The 20,330-nt window shown below is 45.8% G+C and overlaps 1 protein-coding gene across 1 annotated transcript in view; it reads right to left on the bottom strand.

Annotated features, from left to right (window-relative positions):
• GKAP1 (G kinase anchoring protein 1) overlaps positions 1 to 20,330 on the bottom strand; it is a 282,106-nt gene that overhangs the window by 67,703 nt on the left and 194,073 nt on the right. The window lies entirely within an intron of this gene.

The following is a 20,330-nucleotide window of genomic DNA, read 5'->3' as shown; positions in this document are numbered from 1 at the left end:
GAAGGTTTGAAGTTGCCAACCTAGACTTCCCTTATTTTGATGTTGGAAAGCGGTATCTTCTATGCATAGGGGGCAAGGCATGTGATGTCTTTTGGTATGCATTTTCCTTTTCTTCTCAATCTTGTCGTTCTTGCTGATATAATATTTGTTTGCTATTGGCTGTTCATTATGCCTATTGGTTTTAAATAAAGATTTTTTTTTTAAAAGCATCTACGTTAGCATCATTGCACTGGCTGTAAATTGTTTATAAGATTGAATTCAAGGTTCTTACATTGATCTTAAAGGACTGAATAATGCAGGTCCATCTATGCTTGCTTCTACTCTTAAAACCTACATGTTCTTTAAGGTCTGAGCACAAGCACTTACTGGATGATCCAAGTTTTCGATCAGCAAATTTGTTAGGTCTCTGTCTTACTCCTTTTCAAACTGTGGGGCCTAAATTAGGGAATATTTTACCACTTAAAATTCACAACACATTGCTTTATTTCAGAAATAGTTAAAAACTTTTATTTTTAAAAGCATTTGGCAAAAGTAAGATGCTCTAAGGGAAAATAGGGTTGAAGGGCTGATCATGGCTACCCTGGATCAATCATTTATCAATGAATCTTTGTATAGAGATTTTGTTTTGTTGTCCAGGAGATGTGTTTTCATGATTGTGTATGTGATTTTTGTAATCTGCCAAGAATGTAGAATTGTGTGGAACAGAAATTTGGATAAACAAACCAACATAAGTGTAGCCATACTGGGACAGACCAAAAGTCCATCAAGCCCAGTATCCTGTTTCCAACAGTGGCAAGATTTCAAAAGAGTAAAACAGATTTTATGCTGCTTATCCTAGAAACAAGCAGTGGATTTTCCCAAGTCCATCTTAATAATGGTTTATGGACTTTTCATTTAGGAAATTATCCAAACCTTTTTTAAACCACGGTAAGCTATCTGTTTTTGCCTTTTACTACAATCTCTGGGAATGAATTCGAGTTTAATTGCACGTTGAGTGAAGAAATATTTTTTAACTTTTGTTTAAATTTACTACTTAGTAACTTCATAGCATGCCCTCTACTTATAGTATTTTTGAAAGTGTAAACAAGCGACTCATGTCTACCTATTGCACTCCACTCAGTATTTTATAGACCTCAATCTTATCTCTCCTCAGCCATCTCTTATCCAAGTTGAAGGGCCCTAGCCACTTTAGCTTTTCTTCATAGGGAAGTCATCCCATTCCCTTTATCATTTTCTAATTCTACTATATCTTTTTTGAGATGTGGTGACCAGAATTGCAAAATGGAACGATACAAAATCATTATAACATTCTAATTTTTGTTTTCCATTCCTTTCCTAATAATACCTAACATTCTATTTGTTTTCTTAGCCGCAGCTGCACACTGAGCAGATAGTTTCAATGTATTATCAATGATGACACCCTAACCCAGATTAACCTGAAACTATATACAAACTAGATGAGAGTGCAGCCTGGAACAGAATAAAACAGGCCTAGGAGGGTGGAGTTGGATTCTAGACCCCAAACAGATTCTGCAACACTGATTGCCCAAACCAACTGTCGTGTTGGGTATCCTGCTCAAGGCAGTAGTGAGATGTGAATGTGTGGACTGAAGATCACGTCGCAGCCTTGCAAATCTCTTCAACGGAAGCTGACTTTAAGTGGGCTACCAATGCAGCCATGGCTCTAACATTATGAGCCGTGACACGACCTTCAAAAGTCAGCCCAGCTTGGGCATAAGCGAAGGAAATGCAACCTGCTAGCCAATTGGATATGGTGCGTTTCCAGATGGCGACCCCCATCCTGTTGGGATCAAAAGAAACAAAAAGCTGGAAGGACTGTCTGAAGGGCTTCGTCCGCTCCATGTAAAAGGCCAACTTTCTCTTGCAGTCCAAGGTGTGCAAGTTGCTTTCGCTAGGATGGGCATGAGGTTGGTGAAAGAATGTTGGTAAGACAATAGACTGGTTCAGATCTCCGACACCACCTTCAGCAGGAACATAGGGTGCGTGCGGAGGACTACTCTATTGTGATGAAAGTTAGTATAAGGTGCATCCACTACTAAGGCCTGAAGCTCACTGACCCTATGAGCTGAAGTAACAGCCAACAAGAAAACGACCTTCCAGGTCAAGTACTTCAGATGGCAGGAATTCAGCAGCTCAAAAGGAGCTTTCATCAGCTGGGTGAGAATGACGTCGAGATCTCATGAAACTGGCAGAGGTTTGACAGGGGGCTTTGACAAAAGCAAACCTCTCATGAAGCGAACAACTAGAGGCTGTCCAGAGATAGGCTTACCTTCTACCCGCTGATAAGCACTAATTGCACTAAGGTGAACCCTTACAGAGTTGGTCTTGAGACCAAAATCTGATAAGTGTAGAAGGTATTCAAACAGGGTCTGTTTAGGACAAAAGGGGATCTATGGCCTTGCTGTCACACCAGACGGCAAACCTCCTCCATTTAAAAGAATAACATCTCTTAGTGGAATCTTTCCTGAAAGCCAACAAGACCCAGGAGACACCCTCCGAAAGACCCAAGGAAGCAAATTCTAGGATCTCAACATTCAGGCCGTGAGAGCCAGAGACTGGAGGTTGGGATGTAGAAACGACCCCTCGTTCTGAGTGATGAGGGTCAGAAAACACTGCAATCTCCACGGTTCTTCAGAAGACAATTCCAGAAGAAGAGGGAACCATATCTGCCGTGGCCAGTATGGCGAGATCAGAATCATGGTTCCGTGGTCTTGCTTGAGTTTCAACAAAGTCTTTCCCACCAGAGGTATCAGAGGATACGCATACAGAAGGCCTGTCCCCCAATGTAGAAGGAAGGCATCTGATGCTAGTCGGTCGTGGGTCTGATGCCTGGAACAGAACTGAGGGACCTTGTGGTTGACCTGAGTGACGAAAAGATCCACCGAGGGGGTGCCCTACGCTTGGAAGATCTTGCGGGCTACGTCCATATTTAGAGACCACTCATGTGGTTGCATTATCCCGCTCAGCCTCTTAGCCAGGTCATTGTTTACGCCTGCAAAATAAGTGACTTGGAGAAACATGCTGTGTTGGTGAGCCCAATGCCACATCTGGACGGATTCCTGAAACAGAAGATGAGATCCGGTGCCCCCTGCTTGTTGGTGTAATACATTGCAGCCTGATTGTCTGTTTGAATTAGAATAATTTGGTGGGACAGCCAATCTCTGAAAGCCTTTACAGCATTCCAGATCGCTCGGAGCTCCAGGGGACTGATCTGAAGATTCATTTCCTGGAGGGACCAAGCTCCTTCAGTGTGAAGCCAGCACCTTTTGCGGCTGAGGAATTTGAAATGGAAGTCCCACGGTCAAACTGGACTGAATTGTCCACCAGTGAAGAGAGCGTACCAGCTCTAGGGACACATGGATAACATCCTCTAGATTCCCCGTGGCTTGGCACCACTGAAAAGCTAGGGACCATTGAGCAGATCTCATGTGAAGGCGTGCCATGGTGTAAAGTACACTGTGGAAGCCATGTAGCCTAACAATCTCAACATCTGCCGAGCAGTGACCTGCTGCAATGTCCGAACCTTGGACGCTAGGGAAACAAGATTGTCCGCCTGCATCTCCGGGAGGTGGGCTCAAACAGTCCTTGTTTCGAGCAGGGCTCATATGAACTCCAATTGTTGAACAGAATGGAATTGGGATTTGGGGTAGTTTATAACGGACCTTAGTAGCTCCAGCACCAGAACAGTCATCTGCATGGATCCCAAGCACCGTCCTCCGAGATGCTCTTCACCAGCCAATCATCGAGATAAGGGAACACATGAACTCCCAGTTTGTGTAGCAACACTGTGACTACCACTAGACACTTGGTAGACCCTGAGAGCTGACGCGAGGCCAAAGGGCAACATGCGGTACTGAAAGTGATATGTTCCCAGCCAAAACTGAAGATAATTCCGGTGTGCTGGAAGTATCGGGATGTGTGTATATGTATCCTTCAAGTCCAGAGAGCATAGCCAATCGTTTTTCTGAATCATGGGAAGAAGGGTGCCTAGGTTAACCATCCTGAACTTTTCACGAAGTAGGAATTTGTTCAGGGCCCTTAGGTCTAGGATGGGACGCATCCCCTCTGTCTTCTTCTGCAGAAGGAAGTACCTGGAATAGAATTCCTACCCTTCTTCCCCAGTGGAACGGGTTTGACCGCATGAGCCTTGAGAAGGGCAGAGAGTTCCTCTGCAAGTATTTTTTATTTAAATTTATTTTTAATTTATTTATTTATTTTTTTTGTTACATTTGTACCCCGCGCTTTCCCACTCATGGCAGGCTCAATGCGGCTTACATGGGGCAATGGAGGGTTAAGTGACTTGCCCAGAGTCACAAGGAGCTGCCTGTGCCTGAAGTGGGAACTGAACTCAGTTCCTCAGTTCCCCAGGACCAAAGTCCACCACCCTAACCACTAGGCCACTCCTCCACTCCTGCCTGTGCTGAGAGCTGAAAGAATGGGCTCTCAGTGGACAATTGGGAGGTTTGGAAAGCAAATTGAGGGTTTATCCGAGCTGGACTATTTGAAGAACCCACCAATCGGAGGTTATGAAAGGCTATCTTTGGTGGAAAAACTTTAACCTCCCCCCAACCGGCAAGTTGTCCGGGACAGACACTTGGACAGTGGCTGTGCTCTGCTGTTGGCGGTCAAAAGCTCGTCCCTTGATTTTGCTGGGGAGCAGCAGGGTCCTTAGGCGCATGCTGTTGACGAGAACGAGCGCACTGGGGTGGAGCCTGAGCAGGCTGGAGAGTCGCAGGAGCGTACCTACACCTACAGTAGGAAGAGGGAGCACTGCACGACTTGCCAAAATACCTCCTGGATGAGGAGGCAGTTGCAGAAAATGCATGGCGGGAGAGAGAAGACACAGCATCAGTATGCTTCTTGATTTGGTCAGCGACCTCCTCTCCAAAAAGGTTATCCCCCCAGCAAGGGGCATCCACCAACCTCTGCTGAACAGAATGTTCCAGGTCAGAAATACGCAGCCAAGAGAGTTTGCACATTGCTATACCTTGGGCACAGATCCTGGATGCCACGTCAAAGGCATTTTAAGTGCCCCGGCCAAGAACTTGCGACACGCCTTCTGCTGCTTGACCAACTAGCGAAACGGCTTGGTCTGCTCCGGAGGGACTGCATCAACCAAGTCTGACAGCTGCCTCACTGAGTTCTGCAAGTACACGCTCGTGAAGAGCTGGTATGACTGGATACGGGCAATGAGCATAGAGGCCTGATACATCTTTCTCCCAAAAGAGTCCAGGGTTCTAGCTTCCCTGCCTGGGGGAGCCAAGGCATAGTCCCTATTACTCCTGGCTCTCTTGAGAGTGGCGTCCACCACCATGGAGTTGTGAGGTAACTTAGACCTCATAAAGCCAGGTTCCCCTTGGATCTGATACTCTATGTCAATTTTCTTGGGAACCAAAGAGACATCCTTGAGTACCTCATGGAGAGGAGCCATCACTGTCTCCTTAAGAGGGGAGGTATAGTCCAGGACCTCAAGCATCTTAGCCCTGGGATCATCCTCCACTTCTACGGGGAATGGAATGACCTCAGCCATTTCCCGCACCAAAGCTGTGAAAGAGAGGCTCTCAGGTGGAGACAGTCTCCTCTCAGGTAGAGAGGAGAGCTCAGAAGGGATCCCATAGGACTCATCGGAGGAAAAGTACCTGGGATCCTCTTCTGATTCCCATGAGCGCTCCTCCTCCAACGATTTACCACATAACTTATGCTTATTATCTGTTACACTGCTGTGTACCTGTTGCTGTGCCTGACTGCAGCCACTACCTAGAGTCATCGCCTCAATGTAGTCCTGAAAGCTCAAATTCAAAATGTCCAGCCCAACATCGGATAAGTGTACCCCGTCTGTTCTACAGAGGCCATCGCAAGATTCTGTTAATAATTCATGTGTAATAACGTGCCCTTTTATCGTGTGCATGAATTTTTTCATCCATCTATTGATCTTTTTTCTGGTCTTATCGACCGACTGGTGGGATCTCTCACCTCTCCAAACCCGCCTTGGGATGATATTGGACCAAGCTAAACGCAATCATGGGACTAGGCATGCCAATTTGAGCAGATCGTTCTGAATGTTTTTTAGTAATAATACGCTGCTAACCACTGCCAGATCATTACCTCCCAAATGAATGATTATCGCATATGGAACTGGTTGTGTCTGCACCGTCCATAAGACAGTCGGCAGAAACTGCGCCCAAGTCATCCCTTTAATGCCTATCCATCTTACTGATACCTTGTCAGTGGGCATCCCCAAATTCTCCCCGGCCGGTCTTAACACTGCCCTTCTATGTGCCCAGTATATATACGAGTGTCCGCATATCCAAATTAGCCTAGTGGTTAGTGCAGTGGACTTTGATCCTGGGGAACTGAGTTCGATTCCCACTGCAGCTCCTTGTGACTCTGGGCAATTCACTTAACCCTCCATTGCCCCTGGTACAAAATAAGTATCTGAATATATGTAAACCGTTTGAATGTAATTGCAAAAAAGAAAGGCAGTATATCAAGTCCCATTTCCCTTCCCCTTCCCTCCTTGGTGTCGGATAGCATCTCCCTCAGGGAAGTCCAAGACCAGGCCCACCTCAATGTCGAGGAACAGTGTTCTCGAGAGCAGCATTGAGAAACCGGCTCACATCTCGACTCAGGCGAAGCTTCCTCCACCAACGTCGAGGGGGTGCCGGCCTGGGTGGCAGTCAACACCGGGGCCGCAAGCGGCGCTGGCATTGGAGGGCACAACGTGGGCTGAGGGCCAGGCACGGCCACAGAGGAAGGTTTGGCAGGCGCAAGCACCCCTGATACTGACTCACATCACTGCACGAGGTCATCCAGAAGCTCAGGGAGCAAGGCCCGGATGTGCTCATCAAGGGCTGCCATCGGGAAAGGCTGTGGGGCTGGCTGGGGCGCAGGCTGCAGAACTGCCGGGGCAGGTTCGAGAGTAGGATCTGAGCTGCTTGGAGACGCATGCATCAGCAGCTCCTGGATGGAGGTGGAACGGTCCTCCCGGTACCGATGCTTCTTGGGTGCTGAATCCTTCAGCGCTCCGGAGCTCCCGGCACCAAGTGTCAGTGGAAATCGATGATGGTGCTTCTTCGCCTTTGCCTGATGCATGTCACCCAAGCTCCGCGGTGCTGATGAGGACAACATCGAATCCTCTTGTCACCTTGGGATCGGGTCCGACAATGGACGTTCCTGGGGGGCCTGCATAGCAGGAGGCCTCGAGACAGGTAGAGACCCACTCGATGCCTCACTGCTCCCAGTATCTTGGGGTTTCAAAGCAGCCATTCCTACCATGACTGCTGATGCTGGTATAGCACTCGATGTCGACGCCAATGCCTTCGACCTCGATGCCGAAGAATCGGACTGGGCTCCAAAAATCTTCTCGCGTTGAGCCTCCCAGGAAACTTGGGTTCTTTTCCTCATACGAAGACAAAGGACACAGTTAACAGGGCTATGGTTGGGTCCAAGGCACTGAAGACACCAAGAATGGATGTCTTTTCCGGAGATGGTCCCTGTTGCATCGGGTAAAATCTTGAAGTCACAGGGAGTCTTCGTGGACGTGGAAGAAAAAATGGCTTTGGCGAAATTAAAAGTCGCAATGGTGCCGAAAAAGGGGAACGGCACAGAAAAAGAGAGAGACCTGACCGGGCAGGCCTAAAAATGGCCCACGTCATGCGGCGGGCTTGCGTTCCTCAAAGCTCTAGATTTTTTTTCTCTGGTAATTTTGCCGGAGTGGGTGACACAGGATCGTGTCTACCCACTTGTGAGAAGAAGCAAGCCTGTTTTTCCTCAAAGAATGATACAAATCAAACAAACAGAGTCTGAAACTAGATCTATGATAATACTCATGAGACAAAGGTAAAGTTTAGTGCCAAGGGTAATAATCTGCAAGACTAAAAGAAGAGGATGATTAAAGTAGAAAATGCATCAGAGTAAACTACTTAAAGACAGAATAAGAAAAGCAGAATCCCAAAATGCTTTTCACAAATAAAGGTTAAGGCATTTATATGCAGCCACATCTATGAGAACAGTCTAGCTAACAAATCTTAATGGAAGACACCATGAACAAGTCCAAAGACGGCTAATGCTGCATTTGAAGAATAACATTTTTTGCCATTGGCTGTCTTAGGACTTGTTCATGGTGTCTTTCACTCTTGTGCTGGCTCTCTCACTTTTTGTGGAAGGTTTGATTTCATGTCTTTGCTTTTTGTTTAACAAACCTTAATGTCTGACCTACCCAACAGCAATAAAGCTCCAGCATGGAAAACCACTGCTGTCATTACTATTGATGTAGAGGCAAATTTTAGAAAGGACTTATAGAGAGGAATTCAAACATCTAAACACATGGAATGCCCATGTTATTTTACAAGAGCCTCTGCAAACATAAAGCCTCTCGTAAAATAGGAGCAGGACTGCACATCTTGGCCCTTACAAGCCCAGAGGGGATTTTAGAAAGCTGGATGTGGGGAAAAAGCATAACTCCCTTCCTCCCCCTCCCTACACATGTGGTAGCAGCTTTCTAAAATAGTTGCTCCCTCTGCATAGGGCCCTGCTCCCAATATTGGCAGCCTGCTCCCTGATAGCCCATCAGAGACCACTTCAATAGCACTCGAACCAAACACCATCACAGAGAGCCCCTTCAAGGGCACTTGAACCCCCCCCCCCCCGCAGGGAGGACCTCACTATCACAGAATCCCCCCCCCCCCCCCCGTATAGAGGCCCTCACCACCACAGAATGCCCCCTCCCCCATAGAGAGGCCCTCATCACCACAGAATGCCCCACCAACCCCGTCCCACGGGGAGCCCCCTCTTGTTGGCATGAGACTGAACATGTGGTAGCTTCCAGACTCAACAGCCCCCCCTAGAGCCCAAGGCCCCCTGAAATACACTTAATTGCAGCAGAAGAAATTAGCACACATACCTCCCATTGAGCTATTACTTTTTTCAACTGCTGGATCTCTTCACCTTTCTTTTCAATTTCCAGTTTTAATTGTTCTGTTTTTCCATCTTTCAAAACCAGTTCCTATGATGAGTAAACATAAGACACAAAAAATAAATTTCAAAACAAATCAAATGTACATTAATTTTATGAATAGAGTATGCCATACTAAGTCACTAAGAAGGTGACACTAGAGAGAGATTATGGATGTATCATTCCATCATGCAGTTGTAGAAAACAATTTCTTAAAACACAGCCTATAGGAGACAACTCTGTGGGTGCTGGAGAACCCCCAATATTGGGTAAACTCCTAAACTGTGACCAGGGAGGGTGCAGTTTCTATTGGGTTTAGCTCTCCCAATCATTTTGAAAAGTTGGCTCCTATGACACAACCACCTTGCTCAAATATTGGAGGGTGGGGAGAGTTACGATAGTGTGAAATCTTAAGCAAAGCTATCTTCATATCTACAGCAGATACAGTGTGGCTAGGTGCAAATAATCTAAAAACACATCCAATACTGGATATAACGCATATTATGCAATTTTGGAAGAGACAGTATATTTCCTTTGGAGGGCAGTGTACATGTCACAGACTGATGATGTTTTGTTAAAAATAGTTCTGAAAAGACCATCTCTTTACTGACCACCACCGATGATACTGTTTTTGCATGCATAACAAAGAAGGGTGTGAGAAGCAAGGAAAGGGATATGGAGGAATGAAAGAATGCAGGATATGGGTTCAGAGACTGACATTATAATGAGAAATGGAGGGGTAAGAATGAACTTTGTGGAGTACATCTATGTTTAACTCCAACAAACTAAGAGCAAAAACATTAAAGGGGGAGAGGGTAATCAACGTGGGCTATTGTTAAGATGTGTTATTTTGTCATTAGCTTCTGCTATTATAGCACAGACCCCATTTTATGCAATGAGACCTGGTTACATTAGATCAAGAGGGGAAGGAAGGAAAAAAAAGTGTCTTAATGATAGCCCACGTTGATAACTTATCAAGCTGCATTAGGGCACTAACCCACGTCATTTGCCCCTTAATGCATGCTCAACGGCTCTAATGCTGGCTGTGGTGTCCTAATGCAGTGAATAAACGTGTTACTCCATGTTACATAGAAATGAGATACGAAACTGCAAATGCACGTAAAGCAGCTCATTACTATGTAAATAGTATACCGAGGCTTGCAGTGTGTCCTAGATGGAAATCACAAGCTGTGGTTATTTTACTACTACTACTACTTAACATTTCTAGAGCGCTACTAGGGTTACGCAGCGCTGTACAAATTAACAAATAAGGCCAGTCCCTGCTCAGAAGAGCTTACAATCTAAAGGACGAAATGTCAAGTTGGGGTAGTTAAGATTTCCTGAGAAGAGGTGTAGTGATTAGGTGCCGAAGGCGACATTGAAGAGGTGGGCTTTGAGCAAAGATTTGAAGATGGGTAGGGAGGGGGCCCGGCGTACGGGCTCAGGGAGTTTGTTCCAAGCATGGGGTGAAGCGAGGCAGAAAGGGCGAATCCTAGAGTTGGCGGTGGTGGAGAAGGGTACTGAAAGGAGGGATTTGTCTAGAGAGCGGAGGTTACGGGTGGTGACATAAGGGGAGATGAGAGTAGAGAGGTAAGGAGGGGCTGCAGATCGAGTGCATTTGTAGGTGAGTAGGAGAAGCTTGAACTGTATGCGGTATCTGATCGGAAGCCAGTGAAGTGACTTGAGGAGAGGGGTGATATGAGTATATCGGTTGAGGCGGAAGATAAGACGTGCGGCCGAGTTCTGGATGGATTGAAGGGGGGATAGATGGCTAAGTGGGAGGCCGGTGAGGAGTAGGTTGCAGTAGTCAAGGCGAGAGGTAATGAGAGAGTGGATGAGAGTTCGAGTGGTGTGCTCGGAGAGGAAGGGGCGAATTTTGCTAATGTTATAGAGGAAGAAGCGACAGGTCTTGGCTATCTGCTGGATATGCGCAGAGAAGGAGAGGGAGGAGTCGAAGATGACACCAAGGTTGCGGGCAGATGAGACGGGGACGATGAGGGTGTTATCAATTGAGATAGAGAGTGAAGGGAGAGGAGAAGTGGGTTTGGGTGGGAACACGATAAGTTCCGTCTTGGCCATGTTTAGTTTCAGGTGACGGTTGGACATCCAGGCAGCAATGTCGGATAAGCAGGCCAGTACTTTGGCCTGGGTTTCCGCAGTGATTTCTGGTGTGGAGAGATAAAGCTGGGTGTCGTCAGCATAAAGATGACAGTGGAAACCATGAGAAGAGATTAGGGAGCCTAAGGAAGAGGTGTAGATTGAAAAAAGAAGGGGCCCAAGGACAGATCCCTGGGGAACTCCAACAGAGAGTGGGATAGGGGAGGAGGATGAAACATGAGAGTGTACTCTGAAGGTACGATGGGAGAGATAAGAGGAGAACCAGGAGAGGACAGAGCCCTGGAACCCAAAGGAGGACAGTGTGTCAAGAAGTAGGTTGTGATTGACAGTGTCAAAAGCGGCGGATAGGTCGAGGAGGATAAGGATTGAATAGTGACCTTTAGATCTGGCGAGGAACAGGTCATTGCAGACTTTAGATAGTGCTGTTTCTGTCGAGTGTAGGGGGCGAAAGCCGGATTGAAGCGGATTGAAGCATAAATACCAAATTTCTCCCTAAGTGCTAGTCTGTAAATGTCTGTATCTTACATAGCAGCAAGCAAGAGAAACAGCAAACTCCCACAGTACTCAAACCAAAATGTAAAGTCGAAAACTTCTTAAAATTGCTTATTCTTCAGCAAATGCTCCAATATACATACAGTTTTGGCCCATCAAAAGCGTATGGACTCTTGACCCTACACAAGCCATGTTTCGGCATAAAAAGGCTTCATCAGGGATCTTCCGTAGACTCTTCATGGGAAATAAATGCAATTGGAGATTGGTGCTACTAGCACCAATCATAAAACCAGGGCCATGCCTAGGGTCTCCGGCGCTCCCCTGCAGTTGGCCCCACCCCCCAAAAACGATCGCTACACTACCCGCCCTCTTCTCCCCAGATCCTTTTCCTTTTGTTTAAATTTACCTCTGTCCGGCGGCAGCTTAACGTTAGTGAGAAGGAGGCGGCGCTCCCCCACCCCGACGTGTCAGTCTTCCCTTCGCTCAGTGTCCCGCCTTCTTCTGACGTCATTTCTGATGTCAGAAGAAGGCGGAACTGAGCGAAGGGAAGACTGACACGTCGGGGCGGGGGAGCGCCGCCTCCTCACTAACGCTACGCTGCCGCTGGACAGAGGTAAATTTAAACAAAAAAAAAAAGGAAAAGGATCTGGGGAGAAGAGGGCGAGGTAAGCATGGTGCGGCGGGGTGCCCCCCAGAGGATGGCGCCCTCCTGCCATGCTTACCTCGCTTATTGTGTTGGCACGGCCCTGCATAAAACTGTCCATTGGTATGCAGCAAAAGTTGTAATAAGAGTCTGTAGTACACAGGATGCATTTGTTGAAAAATAAAGAATTTTAAGAAGCTTTGGACTTCACATTTTTTCAGACTGATCTCCTGGAACGATACTCTTCCACTCTTTTTGGTTTGTGTCTTACATAGCACATATTTTAGAGGTGGTCATACATAGAGGGAGTCTGGGTGGAGCATGGGCAAGTCTCACACTTACATACATACATGGAATATTATCAGCTATACACTTATCTCTGAAACATAGGCATACACAGTTGCTCCAGCTCTATGACTGTGTATTTTTGCTGTTACACTTGTATTTTGTAAAGAAAAGTAGGCACTTATATTACTTTTTAGAACAAGCTCCTACCAGGTGGCTTATGAGTACTTCAATATAGTCTCGCAGTTATAGAATAACTTCATTAACTATGACGTGGGGGAAGTCAGTTCTTAAGGAGTGCTTTTACCAAGCTGTAGTAAGCACAAGCGCATGCTTACCACATCTTAAAATGGTGTACCATGGGGTGCACTGAGACATTCCATGGTACATTTAAAATGTGGGAGTGCTACTGGTGTGCTACAAAATGTAATAAAATTCCTGCGGGAACTTATCTGGAGCAGAGAGTGGGCATGTCTGTGCTAATCAGTTAGCAAAGGTACATTACCATGCACTACCTGATTAGCTCAAGATTAGCATCTGAGTCCTTACTGCCTACAAAATAGGTGGCAGTAAGGGCTCACATGCTAAATTTTGTTAATGGTGACGTGCTAATGGCAACATTAGTGCATGGTCATTAAATCGGAAAATAGAAAATCGTCCATTTTCTGACCACAGCAAAAAGTGGCCTTAGTGCGTGGAAAATAACCGTGTAAGGATGCGCATAAGGCCACTTTCTGCCATAGCTTAGTTAAATAACCCCTAAGTAATTTGCAGCCATTTGAGAAGATGGAGTTGCCTGTATTAATCAACCACATTTGAAAATCTTGCCCAGTTATATCCTAAGTCACCCTTTTTTGCCAGGTAAATCAGTACATGCTGTTATTTTGTGAAGACAGATTTTAGATGAATGGAGGATGGTGGTATTTGCAAACAGTTGCATTTATGTGGTTAACAGTAGATTTGAATTGCATAAATATTTTGAATATTGAAGTCTAAGTGCTCAACAATAATTTGAAATGTTTATTTTGTTTGTACTGATGTGACAGAAGGCAGCACATTTCAATTTGCTTGTACAGCTCTATTGGCCTCCCATCATAGAGCAAATTGATTTTAAATGTGCTGTTTTGTGTTTCAGGCTATCCGTGGTGATGGTCATATATATTTAATGAAGTGCTTAAGGATTCAATACAGTATATGTATTGTATGCTTTGGTTTTGGGGGGGAGGAGAAAGAATTTATTATGGGTGCCTTCTTTGACATGATGGGCTGCTTTCTCCGTGGCCAGCCCTTGTCTGTGGAATCTGCTACTTCATGTTCTTAGGGTTAAGCAGAGTTTTTTGACCTTTAGAAAAAAAATTATGGGGTCAATACTCAAAGCAAGAAGAGGCTCCTGCCCACTTAAATAGCTCAGGGTCAGCCGTCCACCAATATTGAGTGGCACTTAGCTTGGCAGTCCGCTGAATATAGGCACTAACCAGCCATTTTGGAACTGGGCCTTTCAGAGGGTTGTTACGTGGGTGGAGTTGGGGAGGAGGTGGTGGTTATACAGGTGTGAGCAATATTTAGAGTCAGTGACTTCACAATAAAGCAGGAATATAGGATTGCACAAATAGCATAACTTCTAGGTACTGGCTCAAAGCAGCCAATCTTCCCTCTCCCTCTTCACCTCCCCCAAGGATTCATATCATCCTCCTTCCCAATCCCCTAAATTCCAATCCATCCTTTCCCCCGAAGGGAATTAGATGATCCAACAAGAACACCCACTCCTACCACTGCCTATAGCAGTCTAGGAGTCCCATTGTGGGTCTAGCCTCAATGTAAAGAAATTGGAAGAAAGTTTTAAAATTAATAGGATTGTCAGAGTGTTTGTTTATGAATGCTGCTAGAGCTGCTTGTTTTTACATCTGGTGCTCTGCCAGAAAGCATTTTAAAGGGGCTGTGTAAGACTTCTTTTGTGAATTTTTCAGTTGAGAATTATTTTACAATGTAAAGCCTATTCTGGCAAGGTTTGAGGCTCTGTGCTAGCCCCTTAGGCTATTAAAGCTACAAGCTTTAAAGAGAGTTAAATCTATCACCAACAGAGAGTGGGATAGGGGAGGAGGATGAAACATGAGAGTGTACTCTGAAGGTACGATGGGAGAGATAAGAGGAGAACCAGGAGAGGACAGAGCCCTGGAACCCAAAGGAGGACAGTGTGTCAAGAAGTAGGTTGTGATTGACAGTGTCAAAAGCGGCGGATAGGTCGAGGAGGATAAGGATTGAATAGTGACCTTTAGATCTGGCGAGGAACAGGTCATTGCAGACTTTAGATAGTGCTGTTTCTGTCGAGTGTAGGGGGCGAAAGCCGGATTGAAGCGGATTGAAGCATAAATACCAAATTTCTCCCTAAGTGCTAGTCTGTAAATGTCTGTATCTTACATAGCAGCAAGCAAGAGAAACAGCAAACTCCCACAGTACTCAAACCAAAATGTAAAGTCGAAAACTTCTTAAAATTGCTTATTCTTCAGCAAATGCTCCAATATACATACAGTTTTGGCCCATCAAAAGCGTATGGACTCTTGACCCTACACAAGCCATGTTTCGGCATAAAAAGGCTTCATCAGGGATCTTCCGTAGACTCTTCATGGGAAATAAATGCAATTGGAGATTGGTGCTACTAGCACCAATCATAAAACCAGGGCCATGCCTAGGGTCTCCGGCGCTCCCCTGCAGTTGGCCCCACCCCCCAAAAACGATCGCTACACTACCCGCCCTCTTCTCCCCAGATCCTTTTCCTTTTGTTTAAATTTACCTCTGTCCGGCGGCAGCTTAACGTTAGTGAGAAGGAGGCGGCGCTCCCCCACCCCGACGTGTCAGTCTTCCCTTCGCTCAGTGTCCCGCCTTCTTCTGACGTCATTTCTGATGTCAGAAGAAGGCGGAACTGAGCGAAGGGAAGACTGACACGTCGGGGCGGGGGAGCGCCGCCTCCTCACTAACGCTACGCTGCCGCTGGACAGAGGTAAATTTAAACAAAAAAAAAAAGGAAAAGGATCTGGGGAGAAGAGGGCGAGGTAAGCATGGTGCGGCGGGGTGCCCCCCAGAGGATGGCGCCCTCCTGCCATGCTTACCTCGCTTATTGTGTTGGCACGGCCCTGCATAAAACTGTCCATTGGTATGCAGCAAAAGTTGTAATAAGAGTCTGTAGTACACAGGATGCATTTGTTGAAAAATAAAGAATTTTAAGAAGCTTTGGACTTCACATTTTTTCAGACTGATCTCCTGGAACGATACTCTTCCACTCTTTTTGGTTTGTGTCTTACATAGCACATATTTTAGAGGTGGTCATACATAGAGGGAGTCTGGGTGGAGCATGGGCAAGTCTCACACTTACATACATACATGGAATATTATCAGCTATACACTTATCTCTGAAACATAGGCATACACAGTTGCTCCAGCTCTATGACTGTGTATTTTTGCTGTTACACTTGTATTTTGTAAAGAAAAGTAGGCACTTATATTACTTTTTAGAACAAGCTCCTACCAGGTGGCTTATGAGTACTTCAATATAGTCTCGCAGTTATAGAATAACTTCATTAACTATGAACGTGGGGGAAGTCAGTTCTTAAGGAGTGCTTTTACCAAGCTGTAGTAAGCACAAGCGCATGCTTACCACATCTTAAAATGGTGTACCATGGGGTGCACTGAGACATTCCATGGTACATTTAAAATGTGGGAGTGCTACTGGTGTGCTACAAAATGTAATAAATTCCTGCGGGAACTTATCTGGAGCAGAGAGTGGGCATGTCTGTGCTAATCAGTTAGCAAAGGTACATTACCATGCACTACCTGATTAGCTCAAGATTAGCATCTGAGTCCTTACTGCCTACAAAATAGGTGGCAGTAAGGGCTCACATGCTAAATTTTGTTAATGGTGACGTGCTAATGGCAACATTAGTGCATGGTCATTAAATCGGAAAATAGAAAATCGTCCATTTTCTGACCACAGCAAAAAGTGGCCTTAGTGCGTGGAAAATAACCGTGTAAGGATGCGCATAAGGCCACTTTCTGCCATAGCTTAGTTAAATAACCCCTAAGTAATTTGCAGCCATTTGAGAAGATGGAGTTGCCTGTATTAATCAACCACATTTGAAAATCTTGCCCAGTTATATCCTAAGTCACCCTTTTTTGCCAGGTAAATCAGTACATGCTGTTATTTTGTGAAGACAGATTTTAGATGAATGGAGGATGGTGGTATTTGCAAACAGTTGCATTTATGTGGTTAACAGTAGATTTGAATTGCATAAATATTTTGAATATTGAAGTCTAAGTGCTCAACAATAATTTGAAATGTTTATTTTGTTTGTACTGATGTGACAGAAGGCAGCACATTTCAATTTGCTTGTACAGCTCTATTGGCCTCCCATCATAGAGCAAATTGATTTTAAAATGTGCTGTTTTGTGTTTCAGGCTATCCGTGGTGATGGTCATATATATTTAATGAAGTGCTTAAGGATTCAATACAGTATATGTATTGTATGCTTTGGTTTTGGGGGGGAGGAGAAAGAATTTATTATGGGTGCCTTCTTTGACATGATGGGCTGCTTTCTCCGTGGCCAGCCCTTGTCTGTGGAATCTGCTACTTCATGTTCTTAGGGTTAAGCAGAGTTTTTTGACCTTTAGAAAAAAAATTATGGGGTCAATACTCAAAGCAAGAAGAGGCTCCTGCCCACTTAAATAGCTCAGGGTCAGCCGTCCACCAATATTGAGTGGCACTTAGCTTGGCAGTCCGCTGAATATAGGCACTAACCAGCCATTTTGGAACTGGGCCTTTCAGAGGGTTGTTACGTGGGTGGAGTTGGGGAGGAGGTGGTGGTTATACAGGTGTGAGCAATATTTAGAGTCAGTGACTTCACAATAAAGCAGGAATATAGGATTGCACAAATAGCATAACTTCTAGGTACTGGCTCAAAGCAGCCAATCTTCCCTCTCCCTCTTCACCTCCCCCAAGGATTCATATCATCCTCCTTCCCAATCCCCTAAATTCCAATCCATCCTTTCCCCCGAAGGGAATTAGATGATCCAACAAGAACACCCACTCCTACCACTGCCTATAGCAGTCTAGGAGTCCCATTGTGGGTCTAGCCTCAATGTAAAGAAATTGGAAGAAAGTTTTAAAATTAATAGGATTGTCAGAGTGTTTGTTTATGAATGCTGCTAGAGCTGCTTGTTTTTACATCTGGTGCTCTGCCAGAAAGCATTTTAAAGGGGCTGTGTAAGACTTCTTTTGTGAATTTTTCAGTTGAGAATTATTTTACAATGTAAAGCCTATTCTGGCAAGGTTTGAGGCTCTGTGCTAGCCCCTTAGGCTATTAAAGCTACAAGCTTTAAAGAGAGTTAAATCTATACAAGGGGATCCTTTACAATAATAAGTACATAAGTACATAAGTACATAAGGGCTTTTCAGCTTGGAGAAGAGACGGCTGAGGGGAGATATGATAGAAGTGTATAAAATAATGAGTGGAATGGATCGGGTGGATGTGAAGCGACTGTTCACGCTATCCAAAAATACTAGGACTAGAGAGCATGAGTTGAAGCTACAGTGTGGTAAATTTAAAACGAATCGGAGAAAATTTTTCTTCACCCAACGTGTAATTAGACTCTGGAATTCGTTGCCGGAGAACGTGGTACGGGCGGTTAGCTTGACGGAGTTTAAAAAGGGGTTAGATAGATTCCTAAAGGACAAGTCCATAGACCGCTATTAAATGGACTTGGAAAAATTCCGCATTTTTAGGTATAACTTGTCTGGAATGTTTTTACGTTTGGGGAGCGTGCCAGGTGCCCTTGACCTGGATTGGCCACTGTCGGTGACAGGATGCTGGGCTAGATGGACCTTTGGTCTTTCCCAGTATGGCACTACTTATGTACTTATGTACTTATGAGGATGGCATGAGAGGAGAGGAAATCAATGCAGCGGTTGTGAATGGCGCGTTCAAGTATCTTGGAGAGGAAGGGTAGGAGGGAAATGGGGCGGTAGTTGGAGGGACAGGTAGGGTCAAGTGATGTATTGGGCTGCCAAGCAACAGCCCAATGCTTCCAGGTTGTTCGTTAAAGGGGCCAACACCAACGGTTCAGTGTGGCCAGTGTGGCCTCCTCACCATACAGAAAACTCCTCTTGGGCTCACCTCCAGTCAAATCTCTCACCTTTTTCTACCTCAAGCAGCCCCCCCCCCCCCCAAACTAAAGACCCCTAGTGACCTCCTGTAATTTCCCCCCCCCCCCCCATACCTACCTTACTGGAAGCCTCTAGTTTCTAGTGGGGCAGGCAAGTGTGATCCCCAGTCACTCCTGCCCTCGTGGGTGCCTTGCTCCAAAATGGCGCCAGTGACCCCTAGCTGTAGTCTTGTGGTACTACCTCTGAGAGCCATGTTTCCATACAAGGGCATCTTATACAGAAACATTACCCCTAGTTGTAGTACCAGACTCTTGCCTACCCCACTAGAAACCAGAGATTTCCACTAAGTTAGGCTTGGTGGGGATGTGGAAGGGTGGGGGAGCAGACAATTGCAGGTTGGGGAGGGTTGGCCTCTGGAGGGGACTTTTAGGTTTATGACTTATTAATTTATTTTTGGTTGGTTTATGTTTATTGTACCAGGGAATTAGTAAGGGTTTTTTTGTGGGGGGTTGTGTGTGTGTGTGTGTGGGGGGGGGGTGGGGGGGGAGGGATGCACTCCAGGAATTATTTGAATCACAAGTCTGGCCCTCTTTAACAGATGGCCCAGAAGTATCGGCCAATGGCTTGGTGGCTGATGCTAATGGGCCAATGGAGTAACATGTTACAAACAGCATTATTCTTTTACTAGTAAAAAAACGCCCGTTTTTCATTGAAATGAAATGGGCACTAGCAAGGTAATCACCTTCTGCCATTAATGTTTTTAAGGGAAGTTCCAGCGTCCCCCCTCCCTCCCAATTCCAGGGTTCCCCCTCCCTTCGTCCCAGTTCCAGAGTCGCCGTCCCTCCCTCCCTCCCAGTTCCAGGCCCCCTCCCTCCAAATTTTAAAAGTCATCCTGACTTACCTCGTCGGGGTTATGGCAGCTGGCAGCAGCGGTAAAAAGTGTGCAGGCTCGGCACTTACTTCAGTTTTCCCATCTCTGTCTCTCAGCTCTGGTCCCACCCTCATTTCCTGTTTCCGCAAGGGCGGGACCAGAGCTGACAGACAGAGAAGTGAAAACTGAAGTAAGTGCCGAGCCTGCACACTTTTTACCATGCGAGGTAAGTCAGGATGGCTTTTAAAATTCGAAGGGAGGGGGCCTGTAACTGGAAGGGCGGGAGGGACGACGACCCTGGAACTGGGAGGGAGGGAGGACGGACGACGACCCTGGAACTCAGAGGGAGGGAACGAACTTCTGGTGGGTGAATATTATATGCAGCCTTCCCTTCCCTCCAAGGGCGGGGCACTGAGAGCGAGTGCGAGGCCTGTGATTGGTCCCTTCTCCGTCTGACGTCGCTTTTCTTTCCCTGGGTGATTACGAACCCTACGAACACTACACGGCTTCACTGCAACAGAGTCAGCTTCAGAATGTTGGAGGTGTGAATTATTATATTAGATCATGACAGTCCTGCAGTACCGAGGCTGGAGACTCCAATGGTAAATCAAGGTGCTGTAAAAGTCCACCTTTTACACACCTTGATAACTTTCCCCCTAAATGTGAATTTTATGGGAGACCCACCACAAAAATGCAGACCTTAGTTAATCTTCCTCCCTGCCAACAGACAGAAAAAAAAAACATTTAAAAAATAGGCATCACCCAGTTATGTGATCCTCATAGCTCTAGGACC

This window comes from Microcaecilia unicolor, chromosome 2 (assembly GCF_901765095.1).
Source record: "Microcaecilia unicolor chromosome 2, aMicUni1.1, whole genome shotgun sequence".
NCBI classification, from domain to species: Eukaryota; Metazoa; Chordata; class Amphibia; order Gymnophiona; family Siphonopidae; genus Microcaecilia; species Microcaecilia unicolor.
This window is presented reverse-complemented; position numbering and strand designations above follow the sequence as displayed.